General features: G+C 43.1%; 1 pseudogene across 1 annotated transcript; it reads right to left on the bottom strand.

Annotated features, from left to right (window-relative positions):
• Positions 1-20,830: 20,830 nt before the first annotated feature.
• On the bottom strand, positions 20,831-21,972 carry LOC307095415 (ferroptosis suppressor protein 1-like; annotated as a pseudogene). The gene has a single exon. The product of its transcript is annotated as a ferroptosis suppressor protein 1-like (transcript).
• Between the last annotated feature and the right edge of the window lie 1,641 nt (positions 21,973-23,613).

Raw genomic sequence — 23,613 nt, 5'->3', positions numbered from 1 at the left:
AGAATCGGGTACAGATAATTTGATCTGTAACAGGAATGGGGTGTCTTGTGTACAGTAAGAATCAGATATGACTAAAATATTCATGATATCTTAATCTATGAAGCACATGAAGGCAACATTTGTGGCTAGAAATTGAAATTATGAGCTCCCTATTTATTGTGGAGCAATGAAACTTAGCCAGAGAATATAATGATGTGAAGATGAATATAAAGATGAATTTAAGGCTGATGATGATGATGTGCCATTCATTGTCCATGTGGTATAGTAGACATGGAAGATATGAATTTGATTTCCATCTTCACCAATTATTACCAATGTGACCTTGAACAAGTTACAACTCCTCTGAAAGTTCTCATGTGTAAAATGTAACTAATAATACTTACATCACAAGATTGTTATAAGACCCAAATGAGATAATGTGTGTAAAAGCACTTTACAAATTATAATTTTCTGTGTCATCTTTAGATTTATATTTCTGACCTTTCAGAAGGAAATTGTGTTAATTAGCCCCAGATCAAGTAGTACCTCTTCTCAAATATTAAGGCTCCTACAACAACCTGGGCTGATTAATTCCTGCTATGAATGACAATGGTACAAATTTCATTATATTCAAATAACGATATTTCAAAAGGAGTTTCAATGTCCTATGTGTATTGTATTATTTCATATAATGAACTTTACAAAATGTTTTCATTACAAGCTGTGAAGTCAAGTTTATTATGACTTCTTACTGCATTTCAATTCATTACTTAGTCTCATGCTGATTTTTTGTTGGATTTTAGTTTTTTCATATTTCCCCAATAAATACTGTAAATCTCCCTTGTTCAAAAATTAATTGCATGGGAATCTTAACATTCTAGCATTTTAATGTGTATGGATATTCTAATTTCATGGATCTCCTGAGTAATAGTGTTGTTTCTGTCAGATATTTAAAATACATGATTACTCATGCAGAAACTTGTTAATGTTTCATTGAAATGGATCTTAATATATAGACTTTAGCATTACCTCTTCACTTATTTTATAAAGAGTGTGATGAAAATAATTGAATCTACCAGTGATTAGTAAGTATAAAGTAACCCAAATTGCAAATATAAATTAATTTAATGACAAACAAAATTATTAAACTCTAATTTCAAGTAAAGTACATTAAAAAGTTAATTAGACTGATATTTTCAAATACCAAGTTTAGATTTGGAATCATACAGAAAAAATGGGAAAGGAGTGCAGTTTTCTTTTTTTTTAAATTTCTTTATTGATTGTGGTATTACATATGTGTCCTTATTCCCCCATTATCCCCAACCCTCCCCCATTCATGCCCTTACCCCCCTGTTGTCTGTGTCCATTGATTAGGCTTATATGCATGAATATAAGTCCTTTGGTTGATCTCTCCCCCTTACCCCCACCCTCCCCTACCTTCCCTGAGATTTGAGGTTCTGATCGATGTTTCTCTGCCTCTGGATCTGTTTTTGTTCATCAGTTTATGTTGTTCATTATATTCCATAAATGAGTGAGATCATGTGATATTTATCTTTCTCTGCCTGGCTTATTTCACTTAGCATAATGCTCTCCAGCTCCATCTATATTGTTGTAAATGGTAAGAAATCCTTTTCTTACCACAGTGTAGTATTCCATTGTGTAGATGTACCACAGTTTTTTAATCCACTCATCTGCTGATGGGCACTTAGGCTGTTTCCAAATCTTAGCTATGGTGAATTGTGCTGCTATGAACATAGGGGTGCATATATCCTTTCTGATTAATGTTTCTAGTTTCTGGGGATATATTCCTAGAAGTGGGATCATTGGGTCAAATGGGAGTTCCATTTTTAGTTTTTTGAGGAAACTCCATACTGTTCTCCACAGTGGCTGTACCAGTCTGCATTTCCACCAGCAGTGTACGAGGGTTCCTTTTTCTCCGCATCCTCGCTAGCACTAGTCATTTGTTGATTTGTTGATGATAGCCATTCTGACAGGTGTGAGATGATACCACATTGTTGTTTTGATTTGCATCTCTCGGATGATTAGTCACTTTGAGCAGGTTTTCATATGCCTCTTGGCCTTCCTTCTGTCTTCTTTTGAAAAGTATCTATTTAGGTCAGTTGCCCATTTTTTGATTGGGTTGTTTATCTTCCTTTTGTTTTGTTAAGTTGTATGTGTTTTCTGTAAATGTTGGAGATTAAACCCTTATCGGAGATAACATTGGATTTCCTTCTTTTATATGGCTGAATAGCATTCCATTATATATGTATAGAACCGTTTTTAATCTAGTCATCTGACAAGGCTGTTTCCATATCTTGGCTAAAGCAATAAGGTAAGAAAATGAAGGCATAAGAATGAGAAAGAAAGAAGTAAAAGTGGATTTATTTTCAGTTTATATGATTATCCTACCTAATAAAATGGTAATATGCAAATTACCATCACTCTGCTACGCCCACGATTGGGCCGTTCGGAGGCTGGGGGCGGGACTTGGGGTGGCCGATTGGACTGGCGGGGGGTGGGGACTCCTCCTGCCGGCCTCAAAGGCTGGTGCTGCAGGAGGACCCATGGGGCCAGTGGAAGCCGCCGGTGGCGGAACTCGGGGTGGCTGATTGCGTGGCTACAGCACCAGTTTTCCACCAGCACCAGTTTTCCTCTGGTCACCCGCAGATCGGAGTGCCTCCTGCCAGCACGATCAGCCAACCCGAGTTCCTCCACCAGCGGCGCTGGCGGGAGGCGCTCTGATAGGCGGGCGGCCAGAGGAAACGGCGCTGGCGAAACTCGGGGTGGCCGATCGCACTGGCGGCCAGAGGAAACGGTGATGGAGGAACTCGGGGTGGCCGATCGCACTGGCGGGAGGCACTCCGATCAGTGGGTGGCCAGAGGAAAACTGGTGCTGGCGGAAAACTGGTGCCAGCAGCCAGGTGAAGGAAGGTCTTTTGCACGAAACTTCGTGCAACGGGCTTCTAGTATATATATACTAGTGGCTCAGTGCACAAAATTCATGCACATTAAAAAGGGAATTAATTAGAGGAAATATGTAAATATTGCAATTTGCTTTTTCTCTATATTAGAAGTATCAGAGATGAAAGAAAATCAGTAAAATGTATATGAAAATCTTCCTCCTGTCAGAGTCTGGGGCACACTGTGGGACCCAGAGTTAAGTCCCCACCCACCAGCACGGGCCTCGAAATTGCGCAAGACCCAGACCCAGCCGGCCACACACCCATTGGGCAAGATCCAAACCCGGCCGTCCCCACACCCATCAAGCCCTGTCAGGCTGGGTGCATGGCCTGAGGTCCCCCATCAAGCCCTGCCAGGTGGGGGCACACCTTGAGGTCCCCCGTCAAGCCACGCTGGAACATGGGGTGCCTCCTGAGGTCCCCCGGCCTGGCACCAGGGTGTGGGGCACGGCCTGAGGTCCGCTAGCCTGGTGCTGGGGCTGGGGGTGTGGCCTGAGGTCCCTCGTCAAGCCCTGCTGGGGTGGGGGGCGCCACCTGAGGTCCCCCAGCCTGGCACCAGGGTGGAGGTTGCTGCCTGAGGTCCCCCATCAAGCCCGGCCAGGCAGGAAGGGGGTGCAGCCTCAGGTCTCCCGCCCCAGCCCGGCACCACGCAGCCTCAGGTCCCTGCTGATCGCTCGTTACGGCTCATTATGGGAACCCCTCCTTCGCTGTGGGCACAGCCATCTTGTGTTATAGGAACCCAGCCTCCACTGTGTGCACCGCCATCTTGTGACGGCGTTACAGAATAAGGGTCAATTTGCATATTACTTCTTTATTATATAGTATAAAATCCAAAGGACTCTACCAAAACTGTTATATCTAATGTTAAATCAACAAATTCAGTAAAGTTTCAAGATACAAAATCAATATATAAATATCAATAGCATTTCTATACACTAACAATGATTTATCTGAAAAAAAATAAGAAAAATAATCCCATTTCCAATAACATTAAAGAAAACACTTATTAATAAATTTAAGCAAGGAGGTGAAAGTTCTCTACACTGAAAAGTATAAGACACTGATGAAAGTATTAAAGAAGACACAAATGAATGGAAAGATATCCCATGTTAATGGACTGGAAGAAATAATATTGTTTAAATATTTTCCCCAAAGCCATATAGTATATACTCAATTCAAATCCAATGGCATTTCTTTTACAAAAATGGAAAGAAAATTCTAAGATTTGTATGGAACCACAAAAGACTCCAAATAGCCAAAGTAATCCTGAGAAAGCAGAACAAAGCTGGGGGCAGCACCCTTCCTGATTTCAAACTATATGACAAGGCTATAGTAATCAAATGAATATGATGCTGGAATAGACACATAGACCAAAGGATTAAAATCGAGAGCCTAGAAATAAACCCATGCATATATGGTCAACTAATATTTGACCAGGAAGCTGAGAATACCCAGTAGAGAAAAGGCAGTCTCTCCAATAAATGCTGCTGGGAAAATTGGATATTCACATGTAAAAGAATGAATCTAAACCCCTGTATTACACCACTCTAAAAAATTAAGCACAAATTTAGGATTAATATTAATAACCAAAATAATAATATTAACAACAGCGGTTAACATTTACTGAGTACTTATTTTGTGTCAAGCACAATGTAATATTCTCCTTACATTCATTAAGTTCATGAAGCATTACTTTTTTTATTCAGTTCTCAAAACTAATGTAGCAATTACTATTTTCTTTGTTTTATAGAAGATAAAATATTAATCATGAATCTCTATTAAAATGCCAACTAGTCATGGCAAGATATTTGTGTATGTGTATTTATATTAAATAAGCATTCCTACAAAAAATATGAGAAAGTATAATATTAGGTCTCTATCAGTTCATACATTTCATCAGGGAAGTTGGCAGCTTATGAAAAACTAGAGGCCTAGTGCATGAAAATTCATGCACTGGAGGGGAGGTCCCTCAGCCTGGCCTGCCCCCTCTCACAGTCCAGGAGCTCTCAGGGGTGGGAGGTGACCTGGCGATCAGCAGAAGGCGACACCCCATCACACCTCTGCTACTGCCACTGCCAGCAGCGCAAGCCTCGGCTGGCCCTATGTACCTGAGCCTCGGGCGGCCCTGGGCAGCTGAGCAGCCGCCATCTGAGGCTTGCCTGTGCCTCAGGCCAGCCCTGGGTAGCTGGGCAGCCACCATCCGAGGCTTGCCTACTCCTTGGGCCAGCCCTGGGCGGCTGGGCAGCTGCCATCCGAGGCTTGCCTGTGCCTCAGGCCAGCCCTGGAACTCTGGAGGTTGCCGCACGCCTGCGGACCCGGCAGGGCTGAGGGGATGGGGCACTGCCATCTGGTGGCTGTGGACACTGCCATCTTTGAGAATGTGGCAGTCAATTAGCACATTCCCTCCTTATTGGCTGTGGTCACCACCATCTTTTCAATGGTGTGAGGATCAATTAGCATATTCCCTCTTTATTAGATAGGATTGTGTCACTTTTCTCCAACAAGAAAGAGGAGGCTGCTGAATTACTCTTCTAAGAATCAGGGACATTGTTGGCAGCATTATTCAATCCATTATGGTTTTAAAATTAGTAATACCCCTCCATTTCCAAAACAAAAGTTATTTTTTGTTGTTTTTCTATGTTATCAAAGAAATTGGAAGAATAATTATCCACATTGCAATCAGTTGAGTTTGTATTCTTAGAATGTTGGAAAATCTAGCTTATTGGAATTCTGAAATTTATCATCTGGAAATTTAATTTGCACTAAAATGTCTATTTCTTTGTGAATTATGACTGGGAAACAAGCTGAAGTTCCACATTCAGCTGATATTTTAGCTGACTTTGTTGTTTTTCTTTCCATGAATAGTTTTCAGTTGATCCTTCCTATTAATTCTTTCTAAAACTGGTATAAGTAGATATCCATAAGTGGGACAAGTACTTAGTATGTTGGTTGGCTCTCTAGAAGAACTAGAATTACTTGTCCTCAAAATTCATTATACATCAGAATTATCTGAGATACTTGTTGAAAATGAAAATTCTTGTCCCTAAGCTGAAGATTGTTTTTATTATTTCTTTAAAACATTATTTTTCAATTATAGTTTGTATTCAATATTACTTTGTATTAGTTTAAGTGTACAGCATAGTGGTTATACAATCATATGCTTTGCACAGTGTTTCCACAAATATCTCCAGTACCCATCTGGCACCATACATAGTTATTACAATATTATTGACTATATTTCCTATGCTGTACTTTACATCCCCATGACTATCTTGTAACTACCAATCTGTACTTCTTAATCCCTTCAACTTATTTTAAAAATATATTCTTATTAATTTCAGAGAGGAAGGGAGAGGGAGAGAGATAGAAACATCAATGATGAGAATCAATGATGAGAAACACCTTCCCTCATAGTTTTAATCATTGATCGGCTGCCTTTTGCACACCCCCTACTGGGGATGGAGCCCACAACCCGGACATGTGTCCTTGGCCAGAATTGAACCGAGGACCCTTCAGTCTGCAGGCTGACGCTCTATCCACTGAGCCAAACCATCTAGGGCCCTTGAACTTTTTCACACAGCCTCCCAAACCCCCTCTTCTGGCAATCATCAGTCAGTTCTCTGAAACTATGAGTGTGTTTCGATTTTGTTTGTTCATTTATTTTGTTTATTAGATTTCACATGTGAGTGAAATCATATGATATTTGTCTTTTTCTGTCTGACTTATTTCACTTAGCATAATACCCTCTAGATTCATCCATGCTGACACAAATGTTAAGATTTCATTCTTTTTTATGGTCTAGTAATATTCTGTTGTATATATGTACCACCACTTTTTTTGTCCACTCATCTACTGATGGGCACTTACTGGTAGCTTGCTTCCATGTTTTGGCTATTGTAAATAATTCTTCAATGAACATACGGGTGCATATATTCTTTCAAATTAGATTTTTTTGGATCTTTGAATATATAGCCAGAAGTGGAATCGCGGGGTCATAAATTACTTCCATTTTTAATTTTTTAAGAACCCTTCATACTGTTTTGCATAGTGGCTGCAACAGTCTGCATTCCCACCAACAGTGCACGAGGGTTCCCCTTTCTCCACATCCTCACTAACACTTGTTGTTTACTGATTTATGGATGATAGCCATTCTGCCCAGTGTGAGGTGATATCTCATCATAGTTTTAATTTGCATTTCTCTGATGATTAGTGATGTTGATCATCTTTTCATATGTCTATTGGTCATATTTATGTCCCCTTTGGAGTTGTGTGCCAGCTGAAGATTCTTATTGAATAGGTGTGGGGTGAAGCCCAGCACACCTTTTGAAAAGGTGATACCTATAAGAGTGGTCCCTAGACCTCATCTGCTCTATATCTACTTGTACCCTGAGCAGCCCAATGAATGTGGACTTCTTGGTTTTTTCTACCACAGGGATTCTGTGGATATCAGCAAAAAAATCTAGGTAAGTGTACTCCATGGTCCTCAAATAAAAAGAGTGGCAGGATTAGTGACAGTTGTAATTGTCAGAAGGGGACAGCTCAAGCATCCTTGGCAAGTCACAGGACAGTGTTCCCATAAGCAAATATAGAGGGAAAGAACATCCCAGGATGAAGCAGCAGTTTGAACAAAGATACAGTTCAGCCTAACCGGTTTGGCTCGGTGGATAGAGTGTCGGCCTATGGACTGAAGGGTCCCAGAATTGATTCCGGTCAAGCACATGTACCTTGGTTGAGGGCACGTCCCTAGTGGGGAGTGTGCAGGAGGCAGCTGATCGATGTTTCTCGCTCATCTGTTTCTCTCTCATCAATGTTTCTGACTCTCTATTCCTCTCCCTTATCTCTGTAAAAAATCAATAAAATATATTTTAAAAAAAGATAGAGTTCAAATGTTCAAAGTATAGGATTTGTAGTCAAGCCCACCTGGGCTCATACTCCAGCTCTACCATTTTATTTTTTTTTTTTAATTTAAGTTCTTTATTGTTTAAAGTATTATATATGTTTCCTTCCCCCCCCCCATTGACCTCTCCCCTGGCTGCCCCCAACCCCCAGAACATGCCCTCACCTCCCCCATCTGTGTCCATTGGTTATTCTCATATGCATGCATACAAGTCCTTTGGTTGATCTCTTACCCCTCCCCGCCACCTTCCCTCATAGGTTGGACAGTCTATTTGATGCTTCTATGACCCTGGTTCCATTTTCGTTCATCAGTTTATGTTCTTGATTATATTCCACAAATGAGTGAGATCATGTGATATTTATCTTTCTCTGACTGGCTTATTTGACTTAGCATAATGCTCTCGAGCTCCATCCATGCTGTTGCAAATGATAAGAGTTCCTTCTTTTTTACAGCAGTGTAGTATTCCATTGTGTAGATGTACTACAAAGCTCTACCATTTTATAATAGCTTTATCCACTGCCCTGTTTTCCATATATCTGACAACTTCCTGTTTTCATATCTTAAATAATTATGCTTACATTACCCTAAGGTATAATATTCTCAAAACTGCACATGCTCAATTAAGGTATTATATATCCTCACTCAAAGGTCTTTACCACTACTTCTGTCTTTGTTATTGTACATGTTTTTGTCTAGAAGTCTACCCATTTTGTTTCACTTTTATCCTAAGATTCTCTTGTGAAATTTGTACCAATTTATTCTCCAAACATAGATGCTATTACTTAGTTACTATATAGCATTTTCATCTCAGGTTTCCAAATGTAAGTACTAATTTAAGTGCAAATCTTAGATGCTATTTACCACCTTTTTTCCTGGATGACCTATCTCAGTTCCCCCAAAATTCTCCTGTACTAAAGTTCTGATGCTTCTGTTATCCTGTAGAATAACTTCATGGAAGATCACATCTATTGAAAAGATGTAGATCAAGGATGGATTAATAGAACAGTCTACATTTGAACTGAGCCTTAAGAGATGGGCAGGATTTCCACAGAGAGAGAGGGTGTTCTAGAAAGAGGCAACAATATGAACAAAGGCAGAATCTTCAGAGCTTCTGATTCAATGTAGAGACCAGAAATAGCTATTTTAAGTGAGTGACCCATGCAATTCTAATGCAGATGGTTCAAAGACAATAGTTTGAGTAATACTACTTGAATTCATTGATTCTGTATAGCAATATTTAAACTAAAGGGCTTTGCTCTCCAGATTCATGTAGACATGCTATAATACATACAACTACTGGGTTGGTTGTGAAAAGTGACCCTTTTAATATGATGGAAAATGTGAAGGTGATTGGGGGCAATCACAGAACCCTATACAATGTTTACAAAATGGAAGGATGGAAACATAACATTTAATCCACAGAGAATTCAAAGTGAAATGTCCATGAGTTTCAAAAATTATTTATTTAGAATATTCCAACTTTCTAAGAAGATTCTTCTGCCACTTTAATACAGATGGCATATTGCAAAAATAAATGAAAGAAAAAATAAAACAAAATGCTTCATGCTTCTGTCTCAGGAGAGCTTTGCTTTATATAGTTTCAAAGAAAGAGATCCTGGTATTTCTCAACAGTTTTTGAATTAAATAAATGTGTGCCTTTTGCCCTGGGAAGTCAGGCTCAGAAAACATTTTTCCATAGATTCTAATCTAATTAGGGTAGAATGCTTTAGGAAGGATATAGTGAATATAAGAAACAGAAGCAAAATTCATAAATCTGGTCATTGTCCAGATTTTGGAGCAAAACAAAGCAGAATACAAACACTAGTAGAGAGGCAAGCTTGGCCTTGGGCTTTGAAAAAGGGCATCTAAGATGAAAGATGCTGCACAGCACAGGTGGTATGAATTGATGTCAAGATGACTTATCTCACCCCTTTTCTGGTTCATCATGGAGCTTCCTTTGTGATCTTCTATATAAATCAAAAAGGCTACAGTAAAATAGGCAGAGAATTGCATACGTGAAAACTCACACAAATGCCTCACCTTATTACTGCACAATCAACCTACATTTCCCTCTACAAAGACAGTGTGTATTTGTTTTCTATTTGTTTTGTATTTGTTGGCATACTGCTATATAATTTTCTTCAAATTGTTCCCTGGGACTGTATCTTCTTTCCTCAACTGGACTGAATACCCCTCAAAGACAAAGGTCATTCATGTGATTTCTTTGGCAGCTCCTCACATTTAAGAGCACATTATTCTGGGCACATCCTGGGAGTTGAAGATGTACTTGAGGATAGCCTCCATACAACTGTGAAAGGCAGCTGTGTACTCTTCTGCATTTTGTTCAGCTGCCAAAAGGTGGGGCCTAAGGCTAATTTGTATTAATAAACTTGCGGCCTTGTCAGCAAATACTTCAAATGAAAACTATCTCACCCCATAATGGTACTGTCAGGGAGATTAGTTTACGTTTTCTGATTGGCTTCTGACAGTAACAAGTATTGTGATTTCTGTCAGTACTGATGTTACCTTATGGGGGCTTTTCACCTTACTACATAGGTTCATAAAACTACCTCATTTTAAGAAAAACCTTCTTCAAACAAAGTGATAGAAGGTTTTTAAAGGGACTCTCTGATAACCACTTCATTCATAAAGGGGTCCCACTTTATTTCAGAGCTGAAGGGCAGATCTAGAACTCTGAGCAAGTCTTATGTAAAAAACCTTGACTATTTTAGTTCAGAAGACTTTCATCCTTGGTTCTAATTACATATAATCACTATTGTTGTTCCACAGAGCACATGAGATTAAAAATACAATGAGACAGAGGTTTTGAAGGAAGAAAAAAACTTTCCTTAAAAGAGTTTTTACATTAATAAGACTATAAATAAAGATGCATTGAAAGACTCTTTGAAAATGGGTAATAAAAATCACTATTATCTCAAATCATAAATACAATTCCCTTCTGGAGGTTTTCATTAAAATATATTTTAAAGACAAACTAAAACTCATACTTTGATAGTAAAAAGAATACCTAACAAGTGTGCTAACATGGATCTGTACTGAATAAAAATCATTTTGATAGAATTCTGGAAATATTGCTCAGATAGTTGAAATACACTATCATGTAGAGAAATACATAATATCTTTTTGCAGAGAAATATTTTCAAGACCCTTTCATCAGTACCATCTGAACTCTAAGTGGGTTGTTCAGGTGTAGGAATGAGTTAAGATCCAAACAGTCACTATTTTGTCTCTTCATGTGAAATGGAAGATCAGGGGAAATGCATCAAAGCATGAATCTACATCTTTAACATCTTAAGCATGGTATTGATTCTTTCCCCAGGTCAAAGTAAATTGCAAGTCTATGAGCAATCTCTAGGACTCTGAACACTAACTGTCTGATCCTAAGGCTGAATGTAGATACAAAATGGGTTGACATTGTGTTCTACACCTAATGAGCTTATTGGTCAATGACTTTTCAATATTTTCTTTGATTTACTTTATAAGTACAATCAAAATAGTCAGTACATAGGTGAGAAAATATAGTCACTATACCTATGCTATAAATGTCCTATACTTTTCACATGGGAATCTTTCACTAAATTGACAATAAATATAACAATCACTACACAGCAGCAGAAGCAACATGACAACAATGTTGGCTAATATTTGTTAAGCATTTAGTAAGTGCTTAACAAATATTCAAGTTACTATACCAAGTAATTTGTATTCATTAACTTCATAATTTCATACAATACTCTGAAGTGCATTTTTGTTTCCTATTATCATCATTTAATACAATTAAAAGCCCCATAGCACATGATTATTATTATCCCAAAGGTACAGATGAGAAAGTTCCTAGACCTAAAACATTCAGCTATTAATGACAGAGCCAGAATATAAGATAGGGCCAGTTCAAAGAAACTGGCTTAGTGGCCCATGGAGCACTGTAATTTTCTGAATTTTGTTGAATAGAAGAGACTTGGGTTATTTTATTCAATGGGTTGGCATCATGGGTATTATCCCAATTACCTTTATGGGATTGTTCCTTTACCAGTTATGAATTTATAGGGTGGTGTATTATTTCTCAAATCTATTCAAATACTACAGCATATTTACTATTATTATATCACTAGAGGCCCGGTGCACGAAATTCGTGCACTGGGGAGGGTGTCCCTCAGCCCAGCTTGCACCCTCTCTAATATGGGACCCCTCGGGGGATGTCCAACTGCAGGTTTAGGCCCGATTCAGGAATCGGGCCTAAACCTGCAGTTGGATATCCTTCTCACAATCCGGGACCGCTGGCTCCTAACCACTCACCTACCTGCCTGATTGCCCCCTAACTGCTCCCTTGCTGGCCTGATTGCCCCCAAATACCCTCCCCTGCTGGCCTGATAACCCCCAAGGCTTTTATTAGTATAGATATGACCCTGCACAGAAAATTTTACTAACCCTGCTTTACAATAAGGGCTTGACGATTGAATCATTAGGACCAGACACCAAGATTTCCTTTCTTTGAATAGTGGAGGGAATACTTATCTTGTCTTTAAGTTGCACAGAAATTAAAATGAGATAATGACTTAGAAAAGTATAAAAGCACCATATAAAGACAACTGTCTTTTTAATGAAGTGGCAAAATGAAAAAGACTTTTTATTCTCCCCTTCCTTCCTTTACAGCTTTTATTTCAACTTTGAAATTTATAAAAATTTCACTCCAATTTTCATTTCTTTACATTCAACATTATTTTGTATTGGTTTCAGGTTTTATATTAGTTACAGAATAGTGGTTAGACAATCATATACTTTACAAAGTGTTCCCCGATATTTCTAGTACCCACCTGGCATCATACCATCATTACAACACTATTGACTATATTCCCTATTTAAGTGACAATGGGTTTACAGGTTCCTTTCAGTCTTTCTTTTGTGTTGCTTGTCCTTCCTTTTCTTTCTCACTTCTTCCCTCATTTGCTTTATATAATATCTCAATTGGCCATCAAAGCTCAGTGAAGGCACTGGGACACGCTTCATCCATTTTACAGACCAGGAAGCTGAGGCCAATTCCAGTTGGCTGTGGAACTTGACTCAGCACACAGGAAGCCCTCAGAGCCATGCTCTTTGCACTTCCTAAGGGGCAGCAGCCCAGCAAACAGAACAAACCTTCCAGTCAGGCTTCCGAGCCTCTTTCTCAAGCACCTCTTCATTGCGGATGCTCCACATTCTTTCCTCTCCCCCCATTCTTTACTGCCCCTCCTTCTCCAAAGCAGGTGGAAGGCTTCCCACTCACTGCCTAGGCATGCTCTGCCATGGGGCAGGGTGTAGCAAGCTTGCTTTTGGGTCAAGGCAGGAGCAGGAGTCACTGCCTCTGAAGTGTGAAGGCCGCCTGAGCTAGGCCCATTAGCACTGGGAGCTTCTCTGAATCACATCAGTCAATCCAGTACCCTGCAGTGCAGCACCCCTCCACTGAGGTGGCACCACCCCTCAACCCCCGCCTCAGGGGTGAGGGTCCTTGCCCCTCTGCCAGGAGTCCTTCCATGCCCCTTGATCCCTGGCTGGGCCCACCCACGTCTTGGGGGCACTGCAGAACCTCTGTCTCTGTGCAGATGGGGCAGATCCCTGCCCTAGGTCTCCGCAAAGCTATGAATCTGTGGCCAGAGGCCTGGTCTGGGTCTCAGCAACCACATGCCTGCAATGTTCCCAGGGACCCTGGGAGCAGCTGGGCCAGTCCCGCCTCACCTCCCCGGGGTGCCAATCTCCCCAGGGACCCCTGGGAGCGGCTGGGCGAGTCCCGCCTACGACCCCCAGGTTGCCGATCTCCCCAGGGACCCCCGGGAGCGGCTGGATGGGTCCGGCCATGCCCCCCCAGGTTGGCGATCTCCCCAGGAACCCCCGGGAGCGGCTGGATGGGCCCAGCCACGCCCCCCCAGGTTGGCGATCTCCCCAGGGACCCCCGGGAATGGCTGGATGGGCCCGGCCACGCCCCTCCAGGTTGGCGATCTCCCCAGGGACCCCCGGGAGCGGCTGGATGGGCCCGGCCATGCCCCCCCAGGTTGCGGATCTCCCCAGGGACCCTCTTGAGCGTCTGGGCAGCCACGTCTCGCCTCCCCGGGGCAGCGATCTCCCCAGGGACCCCGGAACTAAGAGGACTGGGCGCCGCCATCTTGATCTTCTCAACGGCTGGATAGGCCACCCGGAGTCCCGCCCCCCAGCCTCCCGCCGGCCCAATCGTGGGCATAGCGGAGGTGCGGTCAATTTGCATGTTTCTCTATTATAAGGTAGGATTATCCTGTATGTAGATGAATTTCCAAAAGTGATCATAAGTTTCCTTCCTGCAGAGAATTTGAGGAAATCAGCAGTCAAGAACAAAGCTCTGCTAATTAGCTTGGAACCTGCCTATCTGTATAATAGGGGACATCAGCAAGGAAAATGAGAAGCAATCAATGAAGGCACTTCTGTCTCAACAACACACAGATAGGAACTGGCATGATTTTAACAAACTAAATGTAACAATGAACAATCAAAAATCTATGCATTTTATGAAATATGGGTTCAGAATACCACATAAATTATGAATATTTGCAGGGCCATTGACTAAAAGATTATATACATTTTTATTTTTGCACTAGAGGCCCGGTGCATGAAATTCGTTCATGGAGGGGGGTTGTCCCTCAGCCCAGCCTGTACCCTCTCCAATATAGGACCCCTTGAGGGATGTCCGACTGCCCGTTTCGGCCCGATCCCACCGGTGGGATCGGGCCTAAACCAGTGGGATCGGGCCGAAACGGGCAGTCAGACATCCCTCTCACAATCCAGGACTACTGGCTCCCAACTGCTTGCCTGCCTGCCTTCCTGATTGCCCTTAACCGCTTCTGCCTGAAAGCCTGATCACCCCCTAACCACTCTGCTGCCAGCCTGTTTGCCCCCAACTTCTCTCCTCCGCCGGCCTGGTCACCCCTAACTGCCCTCTCCTGCAGCGTTGATCACCTCCAACTGCCCTCCCTTGCAGGCTTGGTCCCTCTCAACTGCCTTCCCTTGCAGGCCGGGTGCCTCCCAACTGCCCTCTCCTGCTGGCCATCTTGTGGTGGCCATCTTGTGTCCACATGGGGGCAGGATCTTTGACCACATGGGGGCAGCTATATTGTTTGTTGCAGTGATGATCAATCTGCATATTACTCTTTTATTAGATAGGATAGAGGCCTGGTACAGGGGTGGGGGCCAGCTGGTTTGCCCTGAAGGGCGTCCCGGGTCAGGTGGGGGTTCCCTTGGGGTGTGGGGTGGCCTGAGCGAGGGGCGGGCCTGTGGTGGTTTGCAGGCCGGCCACACCCCCTGGCAACCCAAGGGGAGGCCCTGGTATCTGGAATTTATTTTCCTTCTACAATTGAAACTTTGTAGCCTGGAGCGGAGCCAAGCCTGGGGCTCCCTCTGAGGCGACAGCCATTTGTGTTGGGGTTATAATTGAAACTTTGTTGCCTTAAGTGGGTGGGCCCAGCCAGGGTGTGTGGAAAGCTTTGCTTCCCCCTTTGCCAGCGGCAACCCTGGCCCGCTCTCTCAAGCTCCATTCTGCCGCCATTTGTTTGAATTTGTTTACTTTCTAAAATTGAATCTTTGTAGCTTGAGTGGAGGCTTAGGCCTGGAAAGGGCAGGCAGAAAGCTTGGCTTCCTCTGTTACCTAGGAAACCTTGCTCTCTGTGGCTGTAGCCATCTTGGTTTGGGTTAATTTGCATACTCACTCTGATTGGATGGTGGGCGTGGTTTGTGGGCGTGGTTTGTTGGTGTGTCGGAGGTGTGGTCAATTTGCATATTTGTCTATTATTAGATAGGATATGGATTTGTATATGTATAAATATTTATGTAAGAATATATATTTGCATTTAATCTAACCACATTGACAAACATAAAGACAATTTGAAAGATCTAGCTAGTAAAGAGCCAAAGAAAATGTATAGAAACTCCTTTGGCTCCAATTAAGTGCTGTTAGAAATAATGCATACAATGAAACTCCATTTGACAGCCAGATAGGTAACAGAACATCAGGTAAACATCTACCTATGCTCTAGTGATGGTAATCCAATGTTAATAACTTTACACTTATATTTATATCAATTTTTATAGTTTAAAACAAAACATGTTCAAGAAAACTGCAGGAAAAAAATCAGCATACCAAGACAAAAGAAAAATTAAACCCCACTATTTTATTTATTTATTTATTTATTTATTATTTATTTATCTTTATTGTTCAAATTATTACAGATGTCCCTCTTTTATTCCCCCTCTAGTTCCCCTCCACCCTATTCCCACCCCACCCCAGGCCCTCGCCAGCCCACTGTCCGTGTCCATAGGTAATGCATACATGCATATAAGATCTTTGTCCCAACTCTTCCTGCACCTCCCACATTCCCTTCCCCCCGAGAATTGTCAGTCCACTCCATTTCCATGCCCCTGATTCTATTACATTCACCAGTTTATTCTGTTAATCATATTTTTTATTCATTTGATTTTTAGATTCACTTGTTGATAGATATGCATTTGTTATCACTTAGTTGTACATAATTTTTTATCTTTACCTTTTTCTTCTTCTTCCTCTTCTTAAAGAATACCTTTCAGCATTTCATATAATACTTGTTTGGTGGTGATCAACTCCTTTAGCTTTCTGACCTTCAGTTCTAAATTATAGCTTTGCTGGGCAGAGTAATCTTGGTTGTAGGTTCTGGCTATTCATCGCTTTGAATATTTCTTGCCACTCCCTTCTGGCCTGCATAGTTTCTGTTGAGAAATCAGCTGACAATCTTATGGGTACTCACTTGTAGGTAACTAACTGTTTTTGTCTTGCTGCTTGTAAGATTCTCTCTTTTTCTTTTGCCCTTGGTATTTTAATTATGATGTGTCTTGGTGTGGTCTTCTTTGGATTCCTCTTGTTTGGGGTTCTCTGCGCTTCCTGGACTTGTAAGTCCATTTCTTTCACCAGGTATGGGAAGTTTTCTGTCATTATTTCTTCAAATAGGTTTTCAATATCTTGCTCTCTCTCTTCTTCTGGCACCCCCATAATTTGGATGTTGGTATGCTTGAAGTTGTCCCAGAGGCTCCTTACACTATCTTCATATTTTTGGATTCTTTTTTCTTTTTGCTCTTTCTGTTGGGGTGTTTTTTGCTTCATCATATTTCAAATCACTGGCTTGATTCTTGGGATCCTCTACTCTACTATTGAATCTCTGTATATTATTCTTTATTTCAGTCAGTGTATACTTAATTTCTGGCTGTCCTTTTCTGTTTGTTTTGTTTTGTTTTTTACATTCTCACTAAGATCTTTGAAGGTCTCACTAAGTTCCTTGGAGGTTTCTAGAAGATTCTTGAGTAACCTTATAACTGTGGTTTTGAACTCTATATCCAGTAGTTTGCTTTCTTCTATTTCTTTCATTTGTGACACGTTTCTTTGTCTTCACATTTTGTCTGCTTCCCTGTGTTTGTTTCTATGTATTGGGTAACTGCTAAGTCTCCTTGAGTTGATAGAGTGGCCTTGTATAGTATGTGTCCTATAGGGCCCAGTGGCTCAGCCTCCCCAATCTCCTGAGGTGGACACCCTTGGTGCACCCCTTTGTGGGCTGTGTGCACAGTCTTGTTGTAGTTGAACCTTGATTGCTGTTGGTGTCACTGGGAGGAATTGACCTCCAGGCCAATTGGCTGTGAGGACCAGCTGTGTTTACAATGGAAAAGCTGCTGTGCAGGAGAAACCTTTATGGGGCAGGACTTGCTTCATTGGGGCTTTGGTGCTCACTGTGTCTTCCCTTTAAGTGTGTCACTTATGGATGTGAGGGTTGTAATCCGGTATGATCTCACACTGACCACTGGGTTCACTGGCTCTTGGATCTCCAAGGAGGTGCAAAGTCAGCACCTCCAGGTGGGCGCAGCCACTCTGCATGCCTGCCTGGGGCCACCCAGCAGGAGCTACAGAGAGATCTGCAGATTCCTCCTCTTTGTATGGGGTTTGGAAGTGCCCAGATGAGGCCCAGCTGTGGAGCAAGGCAGGCTGCTGCAGTGCTGGCCTTTGCCTTCTTTGATAGCTTTGGGGCTCCCTGACCCAGCTTCAGCTTGTTTGACAGGTTTTAGGCTGAGAAAGAACAGGCCTTTCATATGCAAAAGCCGCTGCACACAGCTTGGGTGGGGTTGTAAATTGGGAGGGGCGGGGTCTCAGGGAATCACCAGGGTGGAGCAAACTGAAATGGCTGCCTGTCAGCCCTGCACAGGGGAGGTCTCAGCTCAGGAACAATGACTGTTGTGAGCACCTACATCTGGAAGAGAGCCACCCCTGTGTTCCTGCCCTGATGCCAGACAGTACAGTTTCTCCCTGTATATTATCTGGGCCCCCCAAAGTCTTGCCCAGTACTGGAGCTCAGAGCAAGCAGGAGCTTGTATCTCCCTCCTGATTAAAAAAGCAGCACACCTGGGTGCCAGCCCGTTCTGTGCCTCCGCATCTCCACACCTCCTACCAGTCTCAATGAGCTTTCTTCCTCTTTTTTTTTTTCTTACAACATATTCTTTTATTTCAACATTTTCCTGTTTGGAAAACTGTCCCCATGGGTGTGGGCATGTCTAGAATGTTATAAACAGAACAAGGCCTATCTCCAATGGGCTTTGACTCCCACCATGCTAGGTAGGCCCTAGGTCAGACAGCACAGAAAGGCCGGTTTCTCAGGCATTGGGTCCTGCTTCCAGAAGCAGTGGGGATGGGGTTGCTCATTGACCTTGATCCATAAGGAACTCAGCCCTGGGCGATGCCCCAATGGGGAAGCCATGTTTGGTAGAGAGGCACATGTCTCAGCCCAGGCCACAGCCCAGATGGGATGGAGTGAGAGCCCCAGTGAGGCTGGTGTCTAAGGACTTTGGCCAAGTATCCAGAGGCCACATCAAAGGTAAGCAGGGAGGGGCAGGCTGGGCAGGGTCTGAACCTGAGTTTATTTGGATGAATTGATCAACCACTTCTGCTGTAGAGTGAACTTATGGGGTCCAAAATAGGCTCCTCCAGATTGAAGTTCTCTCCCAAGTAAAGGAGTCAGTATACCCTTAACATAGCTGCTGGCAGGCATCCTCACTACAAGGCTGGGTCTCCAGATAAGTGGCATTAGGGTTAGCCAAGAAACTGGAAGCAAAAAACCACAAAGGAGTTTTTACACTTGTAAATTTGCCCATGACAGCAGCCTGGAAGCACACAGGGGATCATCTGCTCCCTGGATGTTAACCGATGGTGACCCATCCACAGGTCACATAGCTCGGCTGCCTCCCCTTAAATACCTCCAGCAGCTGGCAGGCCAGGTCTTAGTCTTAACTTTCATTAGCTTTGTATAAACTCGCTGTTAGCATGGACTAACCAACAGGGAAATTTTTATCTCTTTCTTCTTAAATATAACCTATCCTATCTAATAAAGAGGGAATATGCTAATTGACTGCCCTGCCCTCAAAGATGGTGGTGCCCACAGCCAATAAAGAGGGAACATGCTAATTGATTGCCCCGCCCTCAAAGGTGGCAGCACCCACAGCCAATAAGGAGGAAATCTGCTAATTGTCTGCCATACCCTCAAAGGTGGCAGCGCCCACAACCAATAAGGAGGGAATGTACTAATTGACTGCTACACCCTCAAAGATGGTGGTACCCACAGCCACAAGATGGCAGTGCCCAGTCCCTTAAGCCCTGCTAGGATGGCATGCCTGCAACAAGGCCAGGCCTGCCTCCAGGTGGGCCCAGCCACTCTGTGCACCTGCCTCTGGAGTCCTCCAGTCTCCTCAGCCCCCAGCCACCCAGGGACAGCCCGAGGCACAGGCAAGCCTCGGATGGCAGCTGCCCAGCTGCCCAGGGCCGGCCCGAGGCACAGGCAAGCCTCACATGGTGGCTGCCCAGCTTCCCAGGGCCACCCAAAGCTCAGGTAACCAGGGCTGGCCGAGGCTTGCGCCTCTGACGGTGGCAGCAGCAGAGGTGTGATGGGGTGTTGCCTTCCCCTGATTGCCAGATCACCTTCTGCCCCTAAGGGCTCCCAGACTGTGAGAGGGGGCAGGCCTGGTTGTGGGACCCCCCTCCAGTGTATGAATTTTCATGCACCGTACCTCTAGTACTATATAATAAAAGGCTAATATGCAAATCGACCCAACAGTGGAACGACTGGTTGCTATGATGTGCACTGACCACCAGGGGGCAGATGCTCAATGCAGGAGCTGCCCCCTGGTTGTCAGTGTGCTCCCACATGGGGAGCGCCACTCAGCCAGAAGCTGGGCTCACGCCTGGCAAGTGCAGCAGTGGCAGGAGCCTCTCCTGCCTCCGGGGGCAGCACTAAGGACCCCTTGGGGGATGTCTGACTGCCGGCTTAGGGCGCAGGCCGGGCTGAAGGACCCCCCCCCCCCCCCCATGCACGATTGTCATGCTCCGGGCCTCTAGTGATATATAATCATAGTATATATGGTATAAAAATTGAAATATAGAAAGTTTCATTAAGATTAAAGACGGTAGGGACTAACAGTTTAAAATCAGCCTCCTACTAACAACTAGAGTATTGTAGGATGTGTGGGCTTCCCCACCCTCTGAATGATGGGTAAGACTGGGTGCAGACCTCCTTCCTTAGCTGGTCTCACTTGGCAGGCCCTCCTTCCAGCCCTACAGACAGGAATCCAGCCATCAGGTAACCCAGCACCTGCACATGCACACACATCCAAGGGGAGCCTGTAGCGCAGAAGGCTGGCTTCACACTCCCAGGACCAAGGGAAGCGTTCAGCCTTGCCAAACCCAAAAAGAAACCTCTAGGGGGTGTCTTTTTAATGTCTGTCTCTCTCCCCTCCCTTCCCCTCCCCTTCCCTCCCTTCCTCTCCCCTTCTCTCCTCTCCATTTTTGCTTTTCTTTAAGTTGTGTTTCTGGTGAGTACATCAGTGGCATCTTACTCCAGAAAGAGTGCTCTTTGACAGCTGTCAGGCGGGTACCACTTGTCAGGCAATCCGTTTACCAGGTGATGGTGGTACATCATCTCCCACCCAGCCTCCTCATCAGAGTGGAGACTGCCACCTGGTTTTTCAACATGGAGAGGAACAGGTCCTGGCTCTGGGCCAGCAGAACCATGAACAGCCCCACATAGAAGCCATTGATCTGGCCCATACCGTCATTTCTCTCCATGGCCAAGAGGAATGTCATTGCTCCTGGTTTATAGGCCTTGAAGGGCCTCTGTTTCATGGAGTTGACGATAATGGCCACGGTGATGTTGGCATGGAGGTCAGCATGATAGACCATCTTGGGCTCCTTCACATCGGCACAGTCACTGATGGCGTAGATGTGGCTGTAGCCCTCCACCTGGAGATACTCATTCACCCTCAGGGCACCATTGCTGGACAGTCCACTATCAAATGCATGATGGTAGGAAAGCTGTTGATCTTGATACCATTGCAGACAATCACCAGGTTGGTGGCCACCTCAGTGCCTTTGTCCTTCTGTACACTGGTGCACGCGCGATACTCATTGAAAGGCAACTCTGCCATATTGCTCACCTGCTCACTCAGCAGCAGCTGCATGCCTTTCTGGAGCAGGATCTCCTTCGCCTCCTGCCAGGCACAGAGCAGGAGCTCCTTGTCGGCCAGGGCCATTTGGGAGTGAATAAGAGTGACCTCTTTCTCCGGGTACTCGGTTTTAATCTCTGCTGCCATCTCCACTCCAGCAGAGCCTCCGCCCACCACCACAATGGACTGTGAGCACTGGACCTGCTTCACCATGTTCTCTTAGGCTTGAATAGCATTCTGCTGGCTGAAAACCTGGCTCAACTTGCTGGGGAAGAACCTAGTGCTGTCCATGGCCAGGATAAGATGTGAAAAGGGCAGTGCCTTGCTTTTCTCCTGCAGCACCGTCTGATTCTTCAGATCAATCTCAACCACCATGCCCAGCTGGAAGCTATTCTTGAAGCTTTTCGAGTAGGAAATGAATGTCTTTTTGGCAAACCCGCTCTCCACGGAGGCTCCCAGGCCTGCCACATTGTGGTGGAAGGAGTCCTTCATGTCCACCAATGTGAAGGAGATGTTCAGTGTCTGCAACTGGCTGGTGGCCATTATCCCACCAAAGCCCCCACCTACGATCACCACATGCATACCTCTCACTTCCATGGAGACCTGGGAGCCCATCTCCAGCGCCACTCCACCGCAGTCCATTGCGTTTCCCAGGCCCCAGTGGGTCCCTGTTCGGGGAGTCTGCAGGCCCTGTGGGCACCAGGCAGTCTGAGAATATTCCTCCCTAATGCACTTTCTTCTTTACCTCTCTAGTTGTACTTCCTCTCAGCCAGCTTTCCCGTGGTTGTGGATGATAGTTGCTCTGTATTTTGTAATTTTGATATGGTTGTGGGAGGCAACAAGTACCGGTGTTTACCTATGCCGCCATCTTGGTTCTCATGCATCTAAACCCCACTATTTTAAATCAAAGATAAAAAATAAGATTTAAGACTAAAAAATGGAAAACAAGATTCTGGACTAAAAAATTAAAGTTAAAAAATTATACTAGAAAACAAAGCTAAATGAATTATTTTGGTGATGTTGAATTGAATATATTTGAGATTTTAATTAATATTTTGTTTAATACAAATGAATGTCACAAGACTGTATTAAACTCATCTTATTCTGGGAAGTAACAAGTAAACAGAGCGTAAAAATAGTGTTTATAAGAAGAACCAAGGAATGCTTTTTCCAATAATGAGGAATATTTTGCTTCACTGAACTGAAGATCCTGAATGAGTTAGTAACTACACTCTTTTGAAAAATGATGTCAACTGAATCCCAAGGGTCATCTTCTAGAAGAGTACAGGAGGAATAATACATATATTTGAAAGGATGGTTGTTTTTATTCATACATAACATTGCATCTTGAGGTAGGTAATAAATGGTAAAGAGTAAGGAAACTACAAGCTCTTCAATACAAAGGTAAAAATTTATATTCCATTGTTTAGTTTTCTGCTCCTTTAGTCATTCATGTTCACATTTACTTTTTCTCTTCAACCTTTTCCAAACTTTCATACTCCACTTTATAGTAAATCTCCAATCAATACTTTAGCTGTCAGGATCACTGCCGATGATGGTGTTTTGTTGATTTTTGTTCACAATGTATTTGTTCAACAAATACATATTTAGAAAAATCCTTTGTAAAATACAGAGTTAGGTGATGGGGATATAATTATTAGCAAATTGGGCAACATTCTTTACCCTCATTTGGGAATAAAGGCATTACTTTAAAATTTTAAAAATTATATAATTTGATACATATTATTAAATATGAATGTTCATGAATGTTCCTTCTCTAGATATATGCAAATTAAATAATGATAAAATGTATTGTGAATAGATTATCAATAGAAAAGCAACCAGAATAGACTAAGAACCACATTCATAAGCAGTTGCCATACTACTCCAGTATATTATATGTTGTCAGCATGCTGTCTGTGTAGAGCTGCACATAATATGGGGAAGATAGGTCAAGGAGCCAAGATGTTTAAACAGAATGTCATGATTATAAAGCAAATCCTATTGGTTTAGAAACCAAGGCAATCCTAAGAATTTATAAATCCTCGACATTATGGAATGATAGCAGGATTTAGAGTATGTCAAATAAGCAGCAAAATACTTAAGTGGACTGAGATTATTTCAAGTTAATATAGTAATGAAAAGCCTCATAGAACAAGTAGAGTTTGAAATAGGGTTTCAAAGAAGCATGCAATTTCTATAAACATCATTGGGATTGTGGTTGACAAGAAGAGGGAAGGTATTTTCTTAGAGAAG

The sequence above is a fragment of the Cnephaeus nilssonii genome (genome assembly GCF_951640355.1).
Source record: "Cnephaeus nilssonii genome assembly, chromosome: X".
Lineage (NCBI taxonomy): Eukaryota > Metazoa > Chordata > Mammalia > Chiroptera > Vespertilionidae > Cnephaeus > Cnephaeus nilssonii.
Note: the sequence above shows the minus strand (reverse complement) of the source record. Positions and strands in the feature narration are given on the sequence as shown.